Source organism: Eublepharis macularius, chromosome 5 (assembly GCF_028583425.1).
Source record: "Eublepharis macularius isolate TG4126 chromosome 5, MPM_Emac_v1.0, whole genome shotgun sequence".
Taxonomy (NCBI): Eukaryota; Metazoa; Chordata; class Lepidosauria; order Squamata; family Eublepharidae; genus Eublepharis; species Eublepharis macularius.
In genome coordinates this window covers 134,808,618-134,829,067 of record NC_072794.1, presented here as the reverse complement: position 1 = coordinate 134,829,067, position 20,450 = coordinate 134,808,618, and the positions used below count along the sequence as shown (strand labels likewise).

Below are 20,450 nucleotides of genomic sequence, written 5' to 3'. Positions count from 1 at the left end.
CCTGTCTCTCCCTCTGGGCGGGGCTGCAAAGGCCAGCTCCCAGCTTATGCAGCTATGCTGCAGCTGGGTGAGCCGAATAATTATACTGTTAGCAGAGATTACATGTGTATAGCAGGGTCGGCAACAAGTTGGGGAATTCCTGGAGATTTGGGGTGGAGGGAGCCTGAAGAGGGCAGGGTTTCAGCAGTATATAATACTATAGAGTCTACCTTTCAAAGCAGCCATTTTTGCCAGAGGAATTGATCTCTGAGGTCTAGAAATCTTTGGAGTTCTCATTCTCGGAGATCTCCAGACCCTACCTTGAGTTGGGCAACCCTAGAGTATACATAGAATGTAGGCACTGTTTAGAAAATCAAACCTCATGATGCACAATGGATGGACTGAGCACTCGCAAGGAGGTGGAGTGGGAGGAAAAGGAGAGGAGGATCAAAGGGGGGAGAGGAGACAAATGGTCCAATCATCACACAGACAGTGGATCTTGGGTGGGTGGAAGAGAGATGAAGGTTTATTTGCAATGTTCTCTCATTGAAGGAAAAGTGGGAGAAACCAGCATTCAGAAGACTCGGACAAGCCCTGGTATAGGGTCAACATCACCTCTGCAGGTATCAAATGTTGTGCATTAATCAGAAAAAAACATCCAACGCTGTATAGGGCCAAATGGGAGGCAAATAGCCCATGTGTAAAAGCCCTTTGTGTCAGTGAAATAAACTCTGCATTTCAACAGCACTCTGGTATCAATTGGACTTAAATGCAGAGAATAGAACTCATCATACACTCCTTCCTTCATAACAACCCCCCCGAGCTGAAAAATAGTAGCAAATCATGCAATTCCCCAACATATAACATGTTAATCCCTCATTTTTAAGAAGTGCTCCTCCTTACTCCAGTATCTATTAGATATTTGTATTATATTACAGCACTATTGTTCCAGTTATAGTAACCCTTATATCTAGATTTTTGTAAATTTGGAAATCTCTTGTAAAATGAAATAGCACAATGTCTCACGGGTCATTTACAGCAAACTGCTTACAGTGTAGGGTTGCCAACTCTGGGTTGGGAAATTCCTGGAGATTTGGGGGTAGAGCCTGAGGATAGCAGGGTTTGGGGAGGGGGCAGACATCAGCAAGGTATAATGCCATAGAGTTCACTCTTCTCCAGGGGAACTGATCTCTGTAGTCTGGAGATCAGCTGCAACTCTGGGAGATCTCCTAGAGGCTGGCAAACTTATTAAGGTGGATAATCTAGTCTTCTGGTTTACAATTACCTGAAAGCCAGATAAGATCTAGAGAACTGCAGAGTCAATAGCAAATTGTCATGGAAAACTGCCATTCTAAACAGAATCAGCATAGGAATCTATTTGGTTTATAAGTCCAGCATGAACAAATTGCATGCCCTCTCCTAACTATCATAACCTTCTCATCTCAGCTATGGAAAGATGCTAGCTAGTTCTTATGCCTGGACTTACCCATGGAACCACATCAGTACCCTGTTAAAACCGAGAATACTCCTTTATATGCACCAAACGTCAAGCATTTTTGCAATGGACCAAAGCAAGATTTTAAGGAAGCAAGGAAAATGAAACAGAATGAAACTACAAAGAAACAAACACATCACTATTAGATTGATGCTAGAGGTACTCTGCTTTCATTAACTTGTAAGAGGTTGGTTCTTTGATAATTTCCCGGCATTATGTTTTAACAATATCACAAAAAGGCACTTTGGGGCTTAACTAGAACTTTCTGTTTACAAAAACTATCTGAAATTTCCATGCCAGAATTTAAAATATGCAAAGAAATAATAAAAAATCATGTCTCTGTTTCAAACTTTGTTTGGTAGTTAGCTCAATCGTTTTGGGGCATAGCAATTGTTTACTGGCTAAAAGCCAGTGTGTCTTTTGCTCAAGCACAGTGCAGCAAAACTACTATAAACCTGTCATAAAGCAAGCTGCTGGAAAATATGGTAAGATACAACACTCAGTGCCTGCTCAGGAATGAAGCTTCTAGACCAAATGACTCCGTTTCTCGAGGATTTATTTTACCCTCAAGGTTTATGATTGTACCCACCTCTTCCTCCTCTTCCATGTTTCTCTTCTTGTTCTCTAGCAGGGGATGTTTCCATGAGGCTTTTTGGACCAGTTTTCCCTTCTGTGATTAGGGATGGCCCTTGTGGGCTTGGATTGCACTGTGACCAATAATCATGAACATGGCAACGTTTTATCGATGCTCAGAGAGAGTATTTGCTGAGCCATTCATTGGGTGATTGCATACCTATCACAACAGCACTCGCTCATGCTCAATTAGCCAAGAAGCCTGGAGGAAGCACAAGATATGGAGTCTTTCCAAAGCATTTTAAAATTAGATGTGTTCTGGATATACGCATGTCCTAAATTCCATGGAAAGTAATACAAGAGCATTAACACTATGTTAAAATAGCTTGGGCTTCTTAGAAACCAAGCCCAGTATATTTATTTAGTAGAGTTTTATAACACACATTCTCCAATGAGTTCAGGGTGGCTTTAACATCATGCTCAGCTCCTCCGTTTTATCCTCACAACAATGCTGTGAGATAGGTTAAGCTAAGAGAGACTGACTAGCCCAAGCTCACCCAGAAAACTTCATGGCAGAGTGTGGAATTGTACCTGGGACTCCAAGATATTAGCCCAACATTCTAACCACTACACCATGCTGGCTATATACAATACTACAAATATATCTTGGATGTTTGTTGATATTCTCTCCAAGCTAATTAGATTAACAGTTTTGCAATACATTCCCCTGTGTCTTTGAATACGAATGTATCAACCTTTAAAACCAAACATGAGATTTGAGCCTTGAGGTACAGTCCCAGGCTCAGCACTATGCTGCACGATGGTGCAGCATTCCTAGCATCTGCACAAGGGAGCAACATGCTCCATTATAAAAATGACAGAATCAGGACCACATGGAGGTCCTAGCGTTAGTGCAGCAGCTGCCTTTGGTACTATTGTTCTAGTATTCCCCTCCCCAGCTACTGGCAAAAGCAGAGAGGCTCCTTGTGCCATTTGAGAGGGACTTTGGGACTCTGAGGCCCAAGAAAGCCACAATGTATCAGGACAAAGAACTGTGGTGCAAAACCTACAGAAGCAGCCAAGAAGGTGAGATCTCAGAAATATGCAGTGATAGAGGGTTTTGGTTTGTAAAATGTTTCAGCTTGGCCATTTTCTTCAAGGGCAATTGATCATAATATAACATTTAACACTCTCCAGGAGCAGACTTTTACATGGTCAGCTTCGTCATGCGGCAAGAGAGTACGAGTGTGCTTTATATTATGTTTACAAATATACAAGCGGGGCGGGGGGACGGACAGACAGGGAAACAGATCTCTAGAAAAGCGCAAATCTTAAAGCTGGATCACTTCCCTTAAATGCAACAGCATGCCCTTGAATGCCTCTAAAGCTCTTTCTTGTCAACCAGATGCAAAACTTCAGACTTTTGTCTAATGTGCTGGCTATATTTCACTCCATAAACTGTCCCTCGCCAGCTTTGGGCCAAGCAGGCGAGGTGGCTTCGCTAGCTAATAGCCATTCTTCATTAATAGTAATCAATGTTCATTTAAGCCAGCATCTATCCATTAACACCTAGAACACTTTTGATCATTAAGCTAGAGCCTAGAGCAGTCTAGAGAAAAGAGAATTGCCCCCATTTTACATGGACCTAACAGCGTTTTTGTGCTCAACGTATGTTATTTAAGACACTTTATGTGCAAAATTGCCTTGTGAGTATCCAGCCTGAGGAAGAGTAATGGCATTTGATATGCGTCAGACTTTAATATACACACAAAAATGTTTTGAGGTCTACCTGTTCATTTTACTCAGTGCAAACATTTATCACTCTATGAGTAAATGAGTGGGTCAGGGTTTCCTGATCATGCAGCTCTGCTCAGCTTCATACGAGCATATTTCAGCTACAGTAGTGAAAGTCACTGATTGCTCCTGTGCTGCAAAAGTGGCACTTTAGGATCAGGCTGCCTACCTCAATATGAATGATAGGGGACAATCTTTACGAGTCTTTGTTATATCACTTTTCTGATAGTTTTATCACATTGGGCAATTGTCTATGTTATCCATTATAGTATTACCAAGAGGAAATAAAAATTGTCTCTCTTCCTCCAACAAACAGTCTAGCTATACTGGGTTAGTTCCACTATCCGTGGACTCAAGAATCACAGATCTTTCCCATGTTCCTCTCCCCCCAGCTGCAGTTTCCAATGCCAGGAGAGTTTATTCCCCATGAGAGTCTAATATCTAAGCTGCTATGTGGAGGGGGGAAGGAATGAAATCACCTACTCTTCTCTCTTCCATCAGCGGAGCTGTGCTAACCAAAAAAACAAAAACCCTCCAGAAAAGGATATTTTGTGTCCTTCTCCCCTCCCCACAGCAACCTTCTGACTGTCATGGCTATTAGACCATGTATATCCATTGAGCCCAGGAATAAACTTGAGCTGGGGCTGCTGGGGGTCAGGGTGAACTTGGGAAAGATCTACATCCATCAGGGCCTTCTGTTGATGGATCATTGGATCCATCCCACTATCTTCACTGATTCTTCATCCATTTATAAATACTGCTTCGGAGCTTGGTCGTTCTGAAATCAGACACTGAAATCTGTGACATATTTTATCTTTTTGGAGCTTGAAGGATTTTTAAAAGGAGCTCAGTGGTATGCCAAATTAAGTCCATAATGACCTTCTGGAAGATCGACAGCACTTTACTGTAAATTGCCAGCAAATTTTGAACCAGCTTTTGTAAGACACCGGTCTGATGCTAACTAAGATGGTCAAGAGCTTGTGGAACCTTTCACATGCCCTTCACACACCATTTAGGCTATTAAAAGAACATAGCTGTATCATTACTAGAAGGCTGTGTCCTGGATCCTTGGAAATGAATGATTAGCTGGTGCAGAAGGAAACTGTTGGCATGGATTAAAACCTACCCAAGCGATTGGAAACGAAATAGAGAATGACTGCTCCTCAGAGAGGCATGAACTTTTCTTGGGTCAGAGCTATAATTGCTATTATTTTATTGTCCTTATTAATTACTTCCAGATCATAACTTCGTCTGCATAGGTTGATGTTCTTCAATCATGGATCTTTTCTGTGTAATATCAACCATAGTAAAGGGACAACAAAAGAATAAAAAGAAACCCTGATTTTTGAGGTGATGGTTTTAAATGGTGACAAATCTTCAGGTGGACACAGTTGATTGCATTTTTGATGGTGATAGTCTGACTAGCTGCCATTACCTGTAGGAAGGAATCTGCAAGTAAATCAGGCCAGACTTGTACTTTTCCTTGCAAAGTTTAACTTGCTTGCGCTGTGTTACCTGAGGCTCTTTGTTCTTAAAGAGTCCTGCTGCTGGGTTGTAAACTATGCTTTGTAGTGTGTGGCTTGATACTTGGGCATAATAGGTAGAAAACCTATTTTGAGCAGGAATCTAGACTAGACAGATTTTAATTCCCTTCCAGTTCTATGATTCTCTGATGTTCCAGTTTATTAGGCCCATAACGACTGGTTCAGAAAACCCCTAGAACATGGACAGAAACATGTTTATAATACTATAAATGGTGTAAAGACAGAAGAGAATGAGAAATTATTATCTCTCAAGATGTTAAAACTCCAGGTTCATTGGTAGTATCTCTGTAGTGGACAAACCAAAAGAGGTATCTATTTACAAAACATATTAACTATTTGATGGAATTCATTTCCACAAGAGTTGTGTATATTCATGGAGGATACTACATACCAGATGCATATGGCTAGGCCTTGATGTGGCTAGGGCTTGGTTTGACCTAACAAGTCTTTCTTGATACCAAGTATGAAGGGTATTGTCTTCCTAACCCTTTTCTACTCCTCAACAGCACAAACAATTCAATCTACTGGCATCCACATCTACTTCTTTGGTTCAGCCAAGTTTCCATAAGGTTCCCATAATAATTGTTTAAGTGGAAGAGTCACCAAAAAATGATCCCCCTTCTTTAGTCTTCGAGCAGTAAAGTGATCATAGTAAAAGGATCAACATAAGGCATAAGATACTTGAACAGTTTCTATAGTTTGTTTTGGTTTTGCCTGTGTGTGTTACTTTAGTAAGTTTTATGTATGAAAAATTGCAGGTTATTGTATTTTTAAAAACACTTGGAAGTAAATGTCATCTTGCAGTGACTCCTCAAAAACTATAGTATGAATAGGCCCACAAAGAAGACAGAAGCCACTCTAAGCGATCATTTTATGCATTCATTGCCTCTAGAACAGACAACTTCAATTCATTGAATGTATATTTGTGAGAAAGAAAATCAGAGTGAATCTGTACCAGTTTCATAGCACAGCAAGCGGCTGCCAAAAATGTCACTCAGGGCCCTTCATAGAATTTGACAGCCAAGTCACAGCTCTAGTCTCTACAGCAAGAAGGAACTTGTCTCTGCTTGAGCTTGAACCTAAAGGCTTCCCATCCAGCTGCTTAGACTACCTAGTGCAGAATAGATTCCAGTGTGTGTGTGTGTATGGGGGGTGGGGGCACTGTATGGAGCTTGGTGGCTCTTGGTCTTTGGTGAAGGCTTATCTACCGGCAGGGAGAGAAAAAGGCAAAGAACTTATGTTTCTGCATTGTTTGCATGAGATAGCTTTTCTTTTTGGTAGTACTCCTCAGTGGCATATATTCAGCCATACAGATCTTCTGGTGGAACGTTTCTATTTGTCAAAAAACGGGCTGCTGTTCCTGTCAATTTCCCCTCCCCTCTGCAAACCTCACTTCACCCCCTGCTGGTCCCCTGATCATTCAGGAACAAAATTTCAGGGGACTCAGTAAGCTGCAGGAAGGGGAAGCAGGAAAGTCCCACTCTGTGAAATCTGCAGCTGGTTGGACACATGCCACTACTTCTATAGTGCTTTCAGAGATGATGGTGAATCCAATACCAACTGTTTTCCTAGCCCAATTACCAACCTGGCCACCAGTTACTGTGAATGAGTTTGTGTCCCTCATAGGACAGCTGTGCCTCCAGAAAGCCCCTGGATCAGATCTGATTCCCAATGAATTGTTTAAATTGTTTTAGCTATGGCTAAAATCTTAGCATCTCTTTTTATGCATATAAATTCTCTTGGTATAATTTTGTGCATGGAAACATTCCATAATGGTCCCAGTCTTTAAAAGGGCCTGAAGATCTGATCCTACATGTTATTGACGTATTCGTTTGCTTACCTCTTTAGGTAAACTTTAGGTAAACTTTATAATTGATACTTAAGGTAAACTAAATAATTGATACTTAAATTTAAAGCTCTTGAACTAGGGAAGTTCTGGGCTGGGAACAAATAGGGTTCAGAAGAGGTTCATCCTCTTTAGATCATTGTTTAGTGCTTTGTCACCTAGCTGAAAAATATACCTGCTTAGGTGGGCATCTTTTTGCAGTGTTTAAGAATCTGAAGGGGGCTTTTGATTCAATTTGTGGAGCAACATTATGGGCCAAATTATCTAATAATACAACTATAGACAGATTGCTTTTGTGGCTTATCTAGAAATTTCATAATGATCTTTATGCCCAGGTGTGTTGTGTCCAAGAAGGCCAACTGTCTGGACTATTTAAAATAGACAAAGAAGTGAGGCAAAGATGCGTCCTAGCCCCTATTTTGTTTAATCTATCTATCTATCTATCTATCTATCTATCTATCTATCTATCTATCTATCTATCTATCTATCTATCTATCTATCTATCTATCTATCTATCTATCTATCTATCTATCTATCTATCTATCTATCTATGATATGTCTCCAATTTTTTCTGAGTTCACTCATCTGAATAAATTGGCCACATTTACTGTCCCTGTTCTCCTTTATACTGATGATGCATTGTTGTCCTTTTTTCTCACACCAAAGTGGTGCTTCAAAGATCATTAATTTTTTTAAACAGTATTGCTCCAAGGAGGGACAGCAAATTAATTATAAGAAGTTTTTTTCTAAGAAAAAAGTTAATTTCTTTAATTTGCCTTTGGATGCTCTTATGCTTGATGAGGTCAAGGGATTCAGATACTTGTTTACATTAAAACTGACTTGGAGCATTCACCACAAATCAGTACTTAATAAGGCTGACCCTAGGAGCCATTTTAAATTTTTTCCATTCCAAAGATGGAAGATACATAAATGGCTTTTAATTTAAAAGTAACCTCCTTCTTTTATTTGGTGCTTCTATTTGGACAAGTTCAATTACTGTGGACTGATATCATCCCCTCCTTCAGTTTCTTCAGAGGCTTGCAAATACCCCCTATTGCATATCTGCATTGCCCTTCATGCACAATTGGGTCAAAAATCACTGGAAGCCAGAGCTTGGATTTCTGCATTTAAATTCAGGCTCAAGTTGGAATTGAGCAAGAACAGGTATCTTCACGTATTGGGACTGGATTCCTTTAGCTCCTCCTGGATGAAACTTCTGGATGGAAAATTGATGATCCTTGGCACAACATCAGACTTGATGAAAAGCTATGGGAAATACAAGATTTTTGCTCTGGTTAAGAGACATATTCTGAACCTTGACTATTTAAGTACCAGGTTCAGAGCATGATGTGTTTGCTGTTCTCAATGTCTTGGTACTTCCCCTCCAAAAAATCTTCCCTCATACATATACTATTGAATTGTTCCACAATATGCGAGGGCTTTTTGCCTGGCTAGGCTTAATGCTAAACCTTCTCAGGTTTGCCAGGGTAGATTTATGAATATCCCATATTCCAATCAACTCCATCCATGCCATCTAGGCCAGATTGATACTTCTTTTCATACACTTCTTGAGCGTCCATTTCTTGAGGAACTTAGAGCTCTTTTTATTATCCCCCCCTTAACTTGTCATTCTGATCTCCCAATTTTAGATGCTCTATCTTTTCTATTTTGTGATGAAAACCCTAAAATTACTTTATAGTCAAATTTGTCTTAGGCCTTTCATCCCTTAAGTCATAATTATTTTTGCTGCTCAAAAGAATAGACTCATGAAGCTTCAATGGGAGAAAGGAAAGGAATCAAAGTGCAATCAGAGTACAAAGTGTTTCTCACACATTATGTTATAACCTTTACAACTACCCAGTAAACAGGCCAGTACAAGTGGGGGACGCACAAGGATTTGTAGGGGGTATCTTATTTCCCTCTCCCTGACTATGTCCTTTTTCTCTTTCCTGAAAGCTGCTATAGTAGGGGCGCCAATCTCTAGACTAAAGAGATCAGTTCCACTGGAGAAAATGGCTACTTTGGAAGGTAGACTCTATGACACTATACCAGGTGTGCCACGTCCCCCTACCTTGAATCTGGTGGGGGTGGGGGTGGCTGCTTCTCTTCTTTTGTGCATGCTCCCAATGATGTCACTTCCACAAACCAGAAGTGATGGGTTCTTAGCGGGGGCTGATTCTTGAGGAACTGGCCCCAAGCATAGTGTTTTCAAAAAACATAGCTAAGATCTCACCACTTCCTGTTTAACCTGGTTGACAGCTTACTAGGATAAAATCACAGGATAAAATTATATCTCACTGTGGTCATGCTCACAGGGAAAAAAGGAAACATATGTTTTGAGCCCTCAAAAGTTGCTACCAATTGTAATGGACAACTGAAGACCTGTAAAGAATCATGGCGGTGCTCGAAGAAATGTTTGGAAATCACTTTCCATCCTCTCCAAATCTCTATTTCAATTTTTTAAAAAGCTTAAAGGCAGGGAATCCATATGATGTTTCATGTCTATACAGGGAAATGATTGCAATATCACAGTATCCAACAATGTATGGATCCCTTAAGGGGGCTTGAGTAGACTGTTTTACCCTCTTCTGCCTTTCCAATTGACTGGCACATTGCAATAATTGCTGTCTCAGCCCACGGACTTCAATCAGCTAAGAAGGGTATAACACTAAGGCAGTCAGTTGTATCCAATGAAGTTGATGGGCAATCTATTTGGGACAGACAGCTGGTTGACCATTGTGTGAAACAAGTTGCTGGACTAGATGGACCACTGGTCTGATGCAGCAGGGCTCACTTTATATTCTAGAGACTTTTACCTTGTCTATGGACAAGCAGTTTGGCTGCTTTAATCATTTTTATGATGTTAGCTGTAGCAATTTACAAACTTGTAGCAATTTACAAGCTATAGCAATTTACAAAGTTAGTGAAAAGGATGAGAAGGCATGTGTTCTCTTTTGTTTTAAAAAAATCTGAATGCTGTCAGTGGTGTAAGTTGGCCCAAGCTGCTCCAGAAACACTTGTCCAAACAAACATAGTACTCCAGAGAACAAGCCATGAAAGAATAGCTAGCAGGCAGGGGCAACCATTTAGAGGGGGGGGGGAGATTCTTCCCTACCAATCTACAAACATGAATCTTTCCTCTTTGTTCCAGACACTCTGTAGTAGATAAAATAGCAGACAGATGTTTCATGGTCAAGGGATGGTGGGGCTTTGAGGGGGAGGAGAGGCAAGGGGAATTTGTGCCTATACATATATAAACACTACTGGAGCCAAACATTGCAGCCAAACATTGAATTATTTCAGATCAGTATGGGTTTACAAGATAAAGATGGGTGAGAACAAGTCTAAGCCAGTCTGGTCCTTTGCATCAGAAATTAGGTGAACAAATCATAGATGCTGGGTGCCTTCTACTGGTTTTGAAGGGTTTTGTATCGATATGTCATTATCTAAGAAGCGATGCTTTTTTTTTAAACATGCTGTTCCACTCCCTTTCTCACTTCCTCCTCCTTGCCCTTTGTATTATACACTGAAGTACAAGCCTGAGTACAATTTCCTGTAGTCTGATTTCATGCAGACCTTCAAAGGCTGCATAAATATACATCTAAATGCAAGGGAGCAAGACTAATTATGTAAACAAGAAACATGAAGAGACAAGATGAAAGCTGGGACACAAGGGCTTGCTAAGTAGACACAAACATGTGTGAGGAACTAAAGGCCTAGGCTGCTGTTGTGTTTAGTTGTGTCACTGGAAAAAGTTACATCTCACCATTCCAAAATAATAGCTTGCCTACACAACACGTATTGTGGAGTCCTTTGAACTCCATATAACAACAACAACAACAAACAAACAAACAACATTCAATTTATATACCTCCCTTCAGGACAACTTAATGCCTACTCAGAGCGGTTTACAAAGTATGTCATTATTATCCCCACAACAAAACACCCTGTGAGGTGGGTGGGGCTGAGAGAGCTCCAGAGAACTGTGACTAGCCAAGGTCACCCAGCTGGCTTCAAGCAGAGGAGTGGAGAATCAAACCCGGCTCTCCAGATTAGAGTCATGCGCTCTTAACCACTACACCAAACTGGCTATACCTATTTTTAAACCTTGCTTTTACACTGTGGGGCCTAAGGTTGCCAGGTCTAAGTTATGAAATTTCTGGAGATTTGGGGGGTGGAGCCTGGAGAGGGTGGGTTTGGGGAGGGGCCTCTATGGGGTATAATGCCATAGAATGCACCCTCCAAAGCAGCCATTTTATCCAGGGGAACTGATCTTTGTTACCTGGAGATCAGTTGTAATTCCAGAAGATCTCCAGCCACCACCTGGCAACCTTAGCGTACTCCACCTCCCATTTTACCCTTCCAGCAGCTATGTAAGATTGCCTAGGTTAAGAAAATGTCTGGCCAAAAGTTAGTTGGTGTGTTTTGTGGTCTTAGTCTGACACTCTCTTCATTTACAACCACCTTGGTTCACAGTACTAGTGGAGATGGAAAGTTTGTCAAAACCTTCCTAAAAGTAACAAGGACTACCAACTCTCCTAACATCATCTTGGCTTTCACGGCAAAGTTGGTGTGCAAAATACTGGTTAAAAAAAGTTTCAGCCAGGAGGGATGAAATACTGTTTGGATGACCAGTTGAGCAGCTGGGGGAGGGGGGAATGAAATGAGGTGATGGTGTGGATTAAAAAGGAGAAGCAGCTGGGTGGTTGGAGGGGTTCGCAAGCGGAAGGAGCTTGGCAACTGAGAGGCTAAGCACAGTGGCAGAGAGGACAGAGGAAAAAATGAATGGAAAAAGTAGGAATGGAAGAAGTTACATTATCCCTTCCCTACAAGTCCAACTCTTGTACTACCTAAAACAGTTGATGAAAGCAAATAGCAATAGAGGGCTCTTGCCTTTATGCCATGTTTAAGGGCTTCCCAGAAGTATCTATTTGACCATTATAGGAAACAAAATGTTGGAATAAATGGATATTTGGTTTGATCTACCATGGCTCCTATGTTTTTTTTTCCTGAATACCACAACTATTTCCTCCCCATCCTTGTCTTGTCTGGGAAATTATCTTCAGAATAAAAAGTTAGATCGAGTGGTCAAGAGAGCTGGCAAAGCAAAAGTGTATTCAGCAGCTTGTTCCTCAGTCTCAGATGACTGAACCAATCAAGACTGTTTCATTCCTCTAGAAACTCAGCCCATTGACTGGTGATATGTTTTATCTCCATCTGAACACTACCATGCCTTTAGTCCTGAGAGTCAAAAACTGGATAGTTTGGTGGCTAATTCAGACCTCATTGCCTTCTTTCTTGTTTCTGTCTCACTGATGAGACAGAGACAGCACAGACAAAATAACCAAAACATTTTATGTAAAAAAAACCCCTATCCACTGTGCAGTCTTAGATGAGTGCTTTCCTGCTGAAACAGAAATCAAGTATCCCCCCAAATCTGGACTAAAGAAATGAAGTTTACTGAATGTCAACTATTAAGGAAGAACTGGTATTAAATGTTTTGTAGATTGTATATCACCCCCAAAGACATAGCAAAAGCAAACAAAGAATATAATGAAACATGTTGGAAATGTCAGAACACAGATGCAACATTTTATCACATATGGTAGACATGTAAGAAAGCAAGAAAATATTGGATAGAGATACATGAAGAAATGCAAAAGATATTAAAAATTAAGTTTTGGGATAGATTTGAAAAACATGCTATTAAATATCTTACCAAGCAATATTACAAAAATACACAGTGAATTATTTAAGTATATGGTGATGGTGGCAAAAATAATATTTGCAGCAAAATGGAAGGCAGTGAAATGTCTAGCTTTGAAGGAATGGAAGAGTAAACTGAATGAATATGTAACAAAGACATAAATATACACAATATACCGATTTCAGAATTTCAAGAAAAATGGGGTAAAATTTATTACATAGTGGAAAATCAATATTAAAACTGAATTAAAGTAGAGAATGACAGAAAGAAAGACTTGGGTAATGCATATCAATAGATATGAAGATAGATGGGAAAGATAGAATAATAGTGTTTAGATAGCAGTGAAGAAAAAAGAGAAATCAAGCACTCCCCCCTCCCACACACACCAATCAAAAGCAATTCCTATATCTAAAAGGGTTACGCAACCTCTTTTTTTTTTTGACAACAAGACAAAAAAAGCTTGCTGTTTTGTTAAATGAGGTCAAGGAAGGTTGGGAAAAATGGTGCTGGAAAATGGCCATGCCCTGAGCCTGCCCTGTCCCTCCTCTCTCCACTCAAAGGAAGAAGGGAGCTCTTGCCTGGCCAGCCTTGAGCAGGAGGTGCTTGGCCAAGCTCCACTGAAGCCAGAGAGGCGTGTCCCATCCTTGGCTGCAGTAAGACTGGTCTAAGTGAGCCCATCTGGTCCCTCCCTGTGGTGAGGCTCGGCTGGGTGAGGGCAGGCCAATGTTACACACTGCAGCAAGTCCTCCTTCCCCCTGCCTCTGGCTAGTGTCTGCCCTCTCTTTGGGTTGGGTTGCCCCCGCCAAGGTTCCAGTAGCCCCACTCCTCCCAGTGGCCTTAATGGCCAGTCGGCCCCTGAATAAGGTGATGTGGTGCTTACTTACTGGGCAACAGAGGAATTTGCAGTAGGATTGCAAACAAAATAGCCCATTACACATTTGCCTACAAAAATACACTGCTATGTGTGTTTTTGCCAGGGATTCCTTTATTACCAAAGATAAAGCAATCCTTTTGTTTTACAGAGATGTGTTTCCAACATTGTCACTTTCTTATGTGGATGCTTATGGATGCGTCTTATGTGGATATTTGGGTATGCTTTAGGTTGTTCCTGCATCGGGCAGGAGGTGTTGGACTAGATGGTCTGTAAAGCCCCTTCCAACTCTGTGATTCTATGTTTCCTTGGTTCATCCATGTCTTTTAAAGGGAACCTGCACTGTTTTTATACAGTTCAACATGAAGGACAATGAATTGGCTGCAGAGCTTTGGAACCATCAAATCAATCTGTAGCCTCGAAAACTACAAAAACTGTTTTGTGGGCAGAGATGCATAACCAGAATTCGTTCCCAGAAAACCAATTAGCTACCTTTCCATTCTTCCTGGGCAATTATGATGCCTTTATTCTTTTCTACCAAAACAAGATGAGCCAATATAAGGTATCTATCTGGCTCTCTAAGCAAACCAGTGATATTTGTTTATGTTAAACTGTTATCTTACATTTAAAAATATCAAGCTTGGATGCATGTGCCAGAGAACCCACTGGTATGTTAGTTACTGCCCACTGGCTGAACGAAAAGTAGAAATGTTGATTTGTTTGTTCATTTATATATTTTAAATTTTACAACCTTGTACTTTTATGTCCACCTTTATTTCTCCTGACCATCTCAGGCAATAACAATATAAAAGCAATTTGATAAAGCAATCATTAAAACAACAGATATAAAAACCTTAGAAACGAAAATGAAAAAACCTTACAGCTCAGGCTGCACCAAAAGCTCTTCAGAATAACTCTATTTTGCAGCGTCAATGAAAAACCATGAGGGTAGGAGCTCCCTGGCCCTGACTTCTTCCGGGAAGCTGCTCCAGAGGTATGAAGCAGCCAGTGCAAAAGCTCAAGCCATGATTGTTGCCAAATAGGCCTTAGACTAGGGTGGGGGGCACGGAATAACTGACAGTAGACTTTGCTAAATTGGGTTTGACATTGCCATCTTTTCTCCTTGTCTTATAATGCTTCTGTCTCCAGATGTGAGCATTTCCCAAAGTTGCATAACGGGGCTCACACAACTCAGTGACTGATATCATGAATGATATACACATATAAGGTCCCAGAACCAGTTTCAGATTCCGTAGCCTCTCCAGATAAAAAGATCTCTGGACTGGAAAAAAAGCCCTTTACCCAGGACTGTTCAGAGCTGCTGCCTTTCATTGCAGACAGGGCTATTCTCGATGAGTAAATGCTCCGACTCAGTATCAGACTGTTTCAGATGTTCACGGTGGGTAATAATTATACACAACTGATACAGCTTCCAGCATTCGTGATGGGACATTGTTATATTTCTTTCTTCTGCCCTCCCCTAGTTTTGTTCCTAGCAGCACTTTGCTTCTGCCCTGCTCACTCACCCTCATTGATTGATAACATTTGTGGGGTTGAGAAATGCAAGCCTCCGGCTCAATTCAGGTGTTACAAATAAATGGAAGGCTGTTCATGATGGGCATGAATCTGGTTAATTTCCAGTCTTGTGCGTGCATTTCCTTCTCCTTTTTGTCCTTGCACAACACACCATGACCAAAGACAGATATCTGCAACTACAGTTAGTTATGTACTAATGCAGATTAGTTGAGATCAACTTGTTTTTCTGTAATTGAGAAACCGCAGTGTTGTATATTGGTTAGGGTGTTGGACTAGGCTCCAGGAGACCTAATTTCAAATCCCTGGACTCATTCTGGGTGACTAGTCACTCTTTTCCTGGGCCAGCCATACTCCATCTGCCTAACCTACTTCACAGGGTTGTGAGTGATGAGGATAAAATGAAAAGGGGCAGCTGAGTATATCAATGTGACTTCTCTGGAGGAGGCGTGGGACAGAAATATGCTAAGACAGATAGGATTCTTAATCAGAGTTTAATTTCAATGAAGACACTTAAGTACTGAGATAGAAACTAGCTTCAATTTGCTAAGGTATGCTCAGATACTATGACTAACCAAGGTTTGTTGAAGATTCCCTTCTTCAGTCCTGGCACACTGGATGACAGGAGGATTAAGGAGTATGAAATTAGTTTAGCAATTAACCAGATTTAGTGCCATCATTAACTGGTTTATTCACAATGTTTAATTTGAGCTTATTGTAGTAGTTTTTTTAACTGTCAGGAGGAAAAGTGGTATCAGAACAAGGTAAGAGAACCTGTTTTTTCTCTCTCCAGTATTTCATCAGAATAGTGGCCGTCGTCACACGGGCTTTTTTTTAGCGCTAAAATGGCGCTATTTCCTGGCAAACACCCACCTTATTCCAACACTGATGCGATTTCCTCATTGCTGTTTTTTGCTTGATAGTTGCGATATTTTGCACCTCAGTGTGAATGCCTCACATCGATGTATTTCGCCTCGCAACATCCTATGCCCTCCCTTCAATCCCAGAATCCATTTCTTCCTGCGACTCCCCTTTTTTTTATTTTATTATGTCCTTATAAAGCCATTACAACATAACACAATGCAAACTTTCTGCTGAAGTAAAAATGACTCAGTCGCCATGGCAGAGTCTTCAGCGATGGGGATCACCTCAGACAGGGAGTTTTCTGCGGGTAAAGGGCTATTTATATAATTTCAAAGTTGGAAAAACAAAAGGGTCGTAATGTTTTGCTCTAACGGAATGTTTATATGCTGTTATTCCGTTATAGCGGAATTAAACGCCAGAATAATAAAAAAAAAAAAGGGGGGGGGGGAGGAGCTGCTTCTGCGCGGTTAGAGAGAACAGAACAGAGTGCTTCGGTGTGGACAGCTGGTGGCGCGAAGAGCCGTTAGGTGACCCAAAGAAACGTTACTGTGCCGATAACAGGTAGGACGCTATATGCTGTAAATTTAACGGAAGAGATGCCCGTGTGACGACGGCCAGTGTTAGCCACAGCAGGGCCACAAAGTATCAGATAATGCCACAGAAAATAGTGTACTGAAAGTACATTTGTCACTTCTGTGTGGTTTGCCTTCAGTCTGCTGAGCAAAGGAACAAGGAGTGATACCAGGTGAGGGAAACAGTGTAAAAGAAACTATGGAGAGTTTAGGCCTAGTTCCATGCCAAAGCCAGAGTGGGTCCTCCAGTTCCAAACCCTCTGCCACTTGAGACGTCTACTCAAGCTCTGATATATTGTTATGCTTACCCCACATCTCTGAGAAGACTGAAGTTCCAGGGTCTTGTGCTTACTTGGGTTGGTTCCTTTGAAGGAGAGAGCACTGGAGGCATTTGACATCTTTGTAGCATTTGCTTTATTTACAAATATACTGTACAGGGATGGAAACAAAGATGCACTCCCACAAGGTAGCTGATTCACTGCTCCACCCAAACAGAGATTTTCCAAAGAAGTTCTGACTGAGATCTCATGAGATCATGGCTGGCATTATGGTGCTGCCTATCAACTTCATACATAAATCATTTTTTTAAAGTAAAGAGCAGATAAGGACAGAAAGCAGCAATGCAGAGAGGGAGAAAAAGGGGAGACAGGATAGCTGGAAGGGAGAGAAAAAGCAGTGATGGCAAGGTGGGTGGGATGCGCAAGAAAGAAGGAAGGGGAGGCAGCAGGGGTGATGGGATTTCCTCTCTCCCCTATGAATTCTTGCAGGCAGGGATCATTTTGTAGAAAAAGAGCTGGAGGAAATCTCTAGCATAACTCATTAGCATAGCTCATTAGCATATGCCACGTCTCTTGCCATCACCAGAAGTGTGATTTGCATATGCCACATCCCCTGACGTCACCTATTCTGGCTGATTTGGACCCAATCCCAGCCATTCAGGGCCGAAATTGGGCCCAAAATGGCAAAAAGGGGCTGAAAATGGCTGAAAGGGGGCCCAAAATGGTCAGGATCCGGCCACTGATGAGCGGAAGAGTGATCTACTACCTGCCAGAGGCCTGATCCGGGCCGTTTTGGCCCCAATCCAGACCAAAACAGGCCTAAAATGGCCGAGAGTCAGGTGGGCAGGGCCACCTGACATGTGACCTCTTTGGGGACCTGCCGGAACTGTGTTCCTGTGCGTTCCCCCTCGAAATGAGCTGTGCTTGCAGGTAATACAATAATCACTGAAGTGACCAGTCTGCCCAATTCTTTCGAAACCAGAAAAATAGCACTTTAAATTAATTAAAGATGCAGAAAAGGAGGCTGCAGATCCTATTCTTTCAACCACTATAATTTTGCATTCTTAGCAGTAAAAGATTCAGCAGCTGCAAACCTGGCAGAATTGGTGGCTTTGCAATCTTCCCCAGACTTTCCATGTAAAATCAGCTCTCTCCCATTAAGGTCTCAGATTTTATAAAGTCGTATTTCATTGCTGCAGAGGAGGTATTCAAATAAAAACCACAGAACAAGTCAATGGCATTTTATTTACTAGAGTAGAAGCTTACGCGAGTCAGAGGAGCTCGGGCAGCGGGGGAACAGACTGCAAGAGAGGGTTGCCTTGCATGCTCTGCAAGCTTTGTGACATTCCTCACATTTCACAAGCAGGACATGTACAGTGTACTACAGGCTTTTTTTCTAGAGTAATGAAAGGCAGCCAACAGCAATGTTCTGCCTAAGATAAACTCCTGCAGAGCAAGGGACTCCTAAATAAGAAGGATGGGTACAGACGTTATTTAGGTTCGGATCTGGCTTGTTTTTTATCCATTAACTGTTTTTGTTTGGATTGTTTAAAACATTTATAACACTTGTTGGCAGTAGGGATGCTTGCCCATATGCCTGTGGAATCAGATCTAGTTGCTACCACCAGTTACAAATATCTATTTGTAATATCTATTTGTAACTGGAGTGCCCTTACTATAAGTGAAAGAACAAGCAGAGCTTAGTATTGTTCTAGTAGGTGTTGGTTGTGCAAACCTAAGCACAGTTACTCCCTTTTAAGCCTATTGGTATAATGGGTGGAACTCTGCTTAGAATGGCACTCAAAGTTTTCTTACACAGAAGAAAATTACAAAACACTCATGCTGTCAGCTGCTTTAACAGCTGTTGGTGGCTTCTGAATGGAAACACAGATAGCTTCTGCTGAACCCATGACTAGGAGGCATTTGTATGAACTCTTGACTTGAAGCTCTGCAGTGGCTCCCTGTGCTTTTAAAGGTGCTCATATGTGGATTGTTGGTTAGTGTGAACTGGAGACAGAGGTTACATCCTCACATCAGTGGATACTGTGCCATAATTCATCTCCTAGAGTTTCTTGACAATACAGAAAAATTCACGAGAAAAATTATTATGGTAGTGTAGGGGCTCCCAATAAGGTTGCTAGTCCCTTGCTGGGGGGAGGGGATCCTCGGCTCCCACCCCCAACCCCCCTGCTTCCCTGGCTGGTGGGGGGGAGAACGCGCCTCCTGGGGTGCACTCCCGGTTGGTGCAGCATGCACCCACGCTCCACAGCGGCTGGATTCTGGCCTAATCAGGCCGGATTTGGGCTGAATCAGGCCGCTGCAGTGTATGGGAGTGCTAACACCCTCTGCAGTGGCTGGATTCAAGCCAATTTGGGCCCAATTTGGCAGCACATCACTTGGCTCTATGATATCACTTCCCGGAAATGACATCACCATGCAGGCCAGGAGCATGTGGAGCTCTGTGTGTGCAGGAGGAAAACAAAAGATAGGTGCTGGGCCTCCAACCTCCCACCCAAGGAGGTAGGGAGACCTGGCAACCCTAGGCCCCTACATGGTACCTATGGTCACCATGGTGCCTGCTGATACCTTTCTTGACACCCACCAAGTGTTTTTAAGAAGTGGGTGGGGCCAGGTAGGGCTATTGCCTAGTAAGGCTTCTGATTGGCCACTGGAGATTTGACTAGCTGCACAGATTAAAATAAAGTTGTTTCAGCTACAGCTGCCACCACAGTGTTGGCTTTATTGTCGTGCCTCTTTTCCAATGTGTTTTTTTTTTTATTACTCCTCTTCCCCTCTGCACTTGGGTTTTCATATGTAATCACTCAGCCCTCTGCAACAGCCATTTCATGGTTGGTGTCACCTTCAGCAGCAGCCATTTTGTTATCTGTGGGCCAAGCTACACATGACGAATGACACTTGAACAGCAAGTGGATTGAGTGGAGGGCAAGTGAACAGGGAGAAATACACTTGCTGTTCAAGTGTCATTCGTCATGCGTAGCTTGGCCCTGTGTCAGAATTCCAAAGGAGCCTAAAGGGTCAAAAAGGTTGGGGACCCCTATGGTAGTGCAAAGTTCAATGATGTCTGGATCTTAAAGACAAAATTTTTCATTACAATTGGATCTTTTCTCTATTGAATACCTTATGGAAAGAAGAATTGTGCTATAGCTCAGTTTATCCCTTCATGAGGAAATAGAAATGGTGCCATTATGGTGAATGGTGAGGGACAATTCATTTGTAATGGCAGCAATCATGCTCTGGGATATGGGTGGAGTAGTTCAGGCTGAGAAGGTTAGAAGGAGAAGCTGGAACTAAGAACTCATGGAAACAAGGGTGGGATGAAATAGTGTCTGCTTTGTTATGAGCACACTCCAAAAAGATTGGAACCATTGTGCTG

General features: G+C 41.8%; 1 protein-coding gene across 4 annotated transcripts in view; it reads right to left on the bottom strand.

The window, feature by feature from the left end:
* RALY (RALY heterogeneous nuclear ribonucleoprotein) overlaps positions 1 to 20,450 on the bottom strand; it is a 355,194-nt gene that overhangs the window by 268,138 nt on the left and 66,606 nt on the right. The window contains exon 1 of one of the 4 annotated variants that reach the window (XM_054981414.1): positions 2,064 to 2,169. The exons of the other annotated variants lie outside the window; for them this stretch is intronic. The gene's annotated coding sequence lies outside the window, so the exon portion shown is untranslated. Of the gene's footprint in view, positions 1 to 2,063; positions 2,170 to 20,450 lie in introns of those variants that run through there. 4 annotated transcript variants of the gene reach the window in all.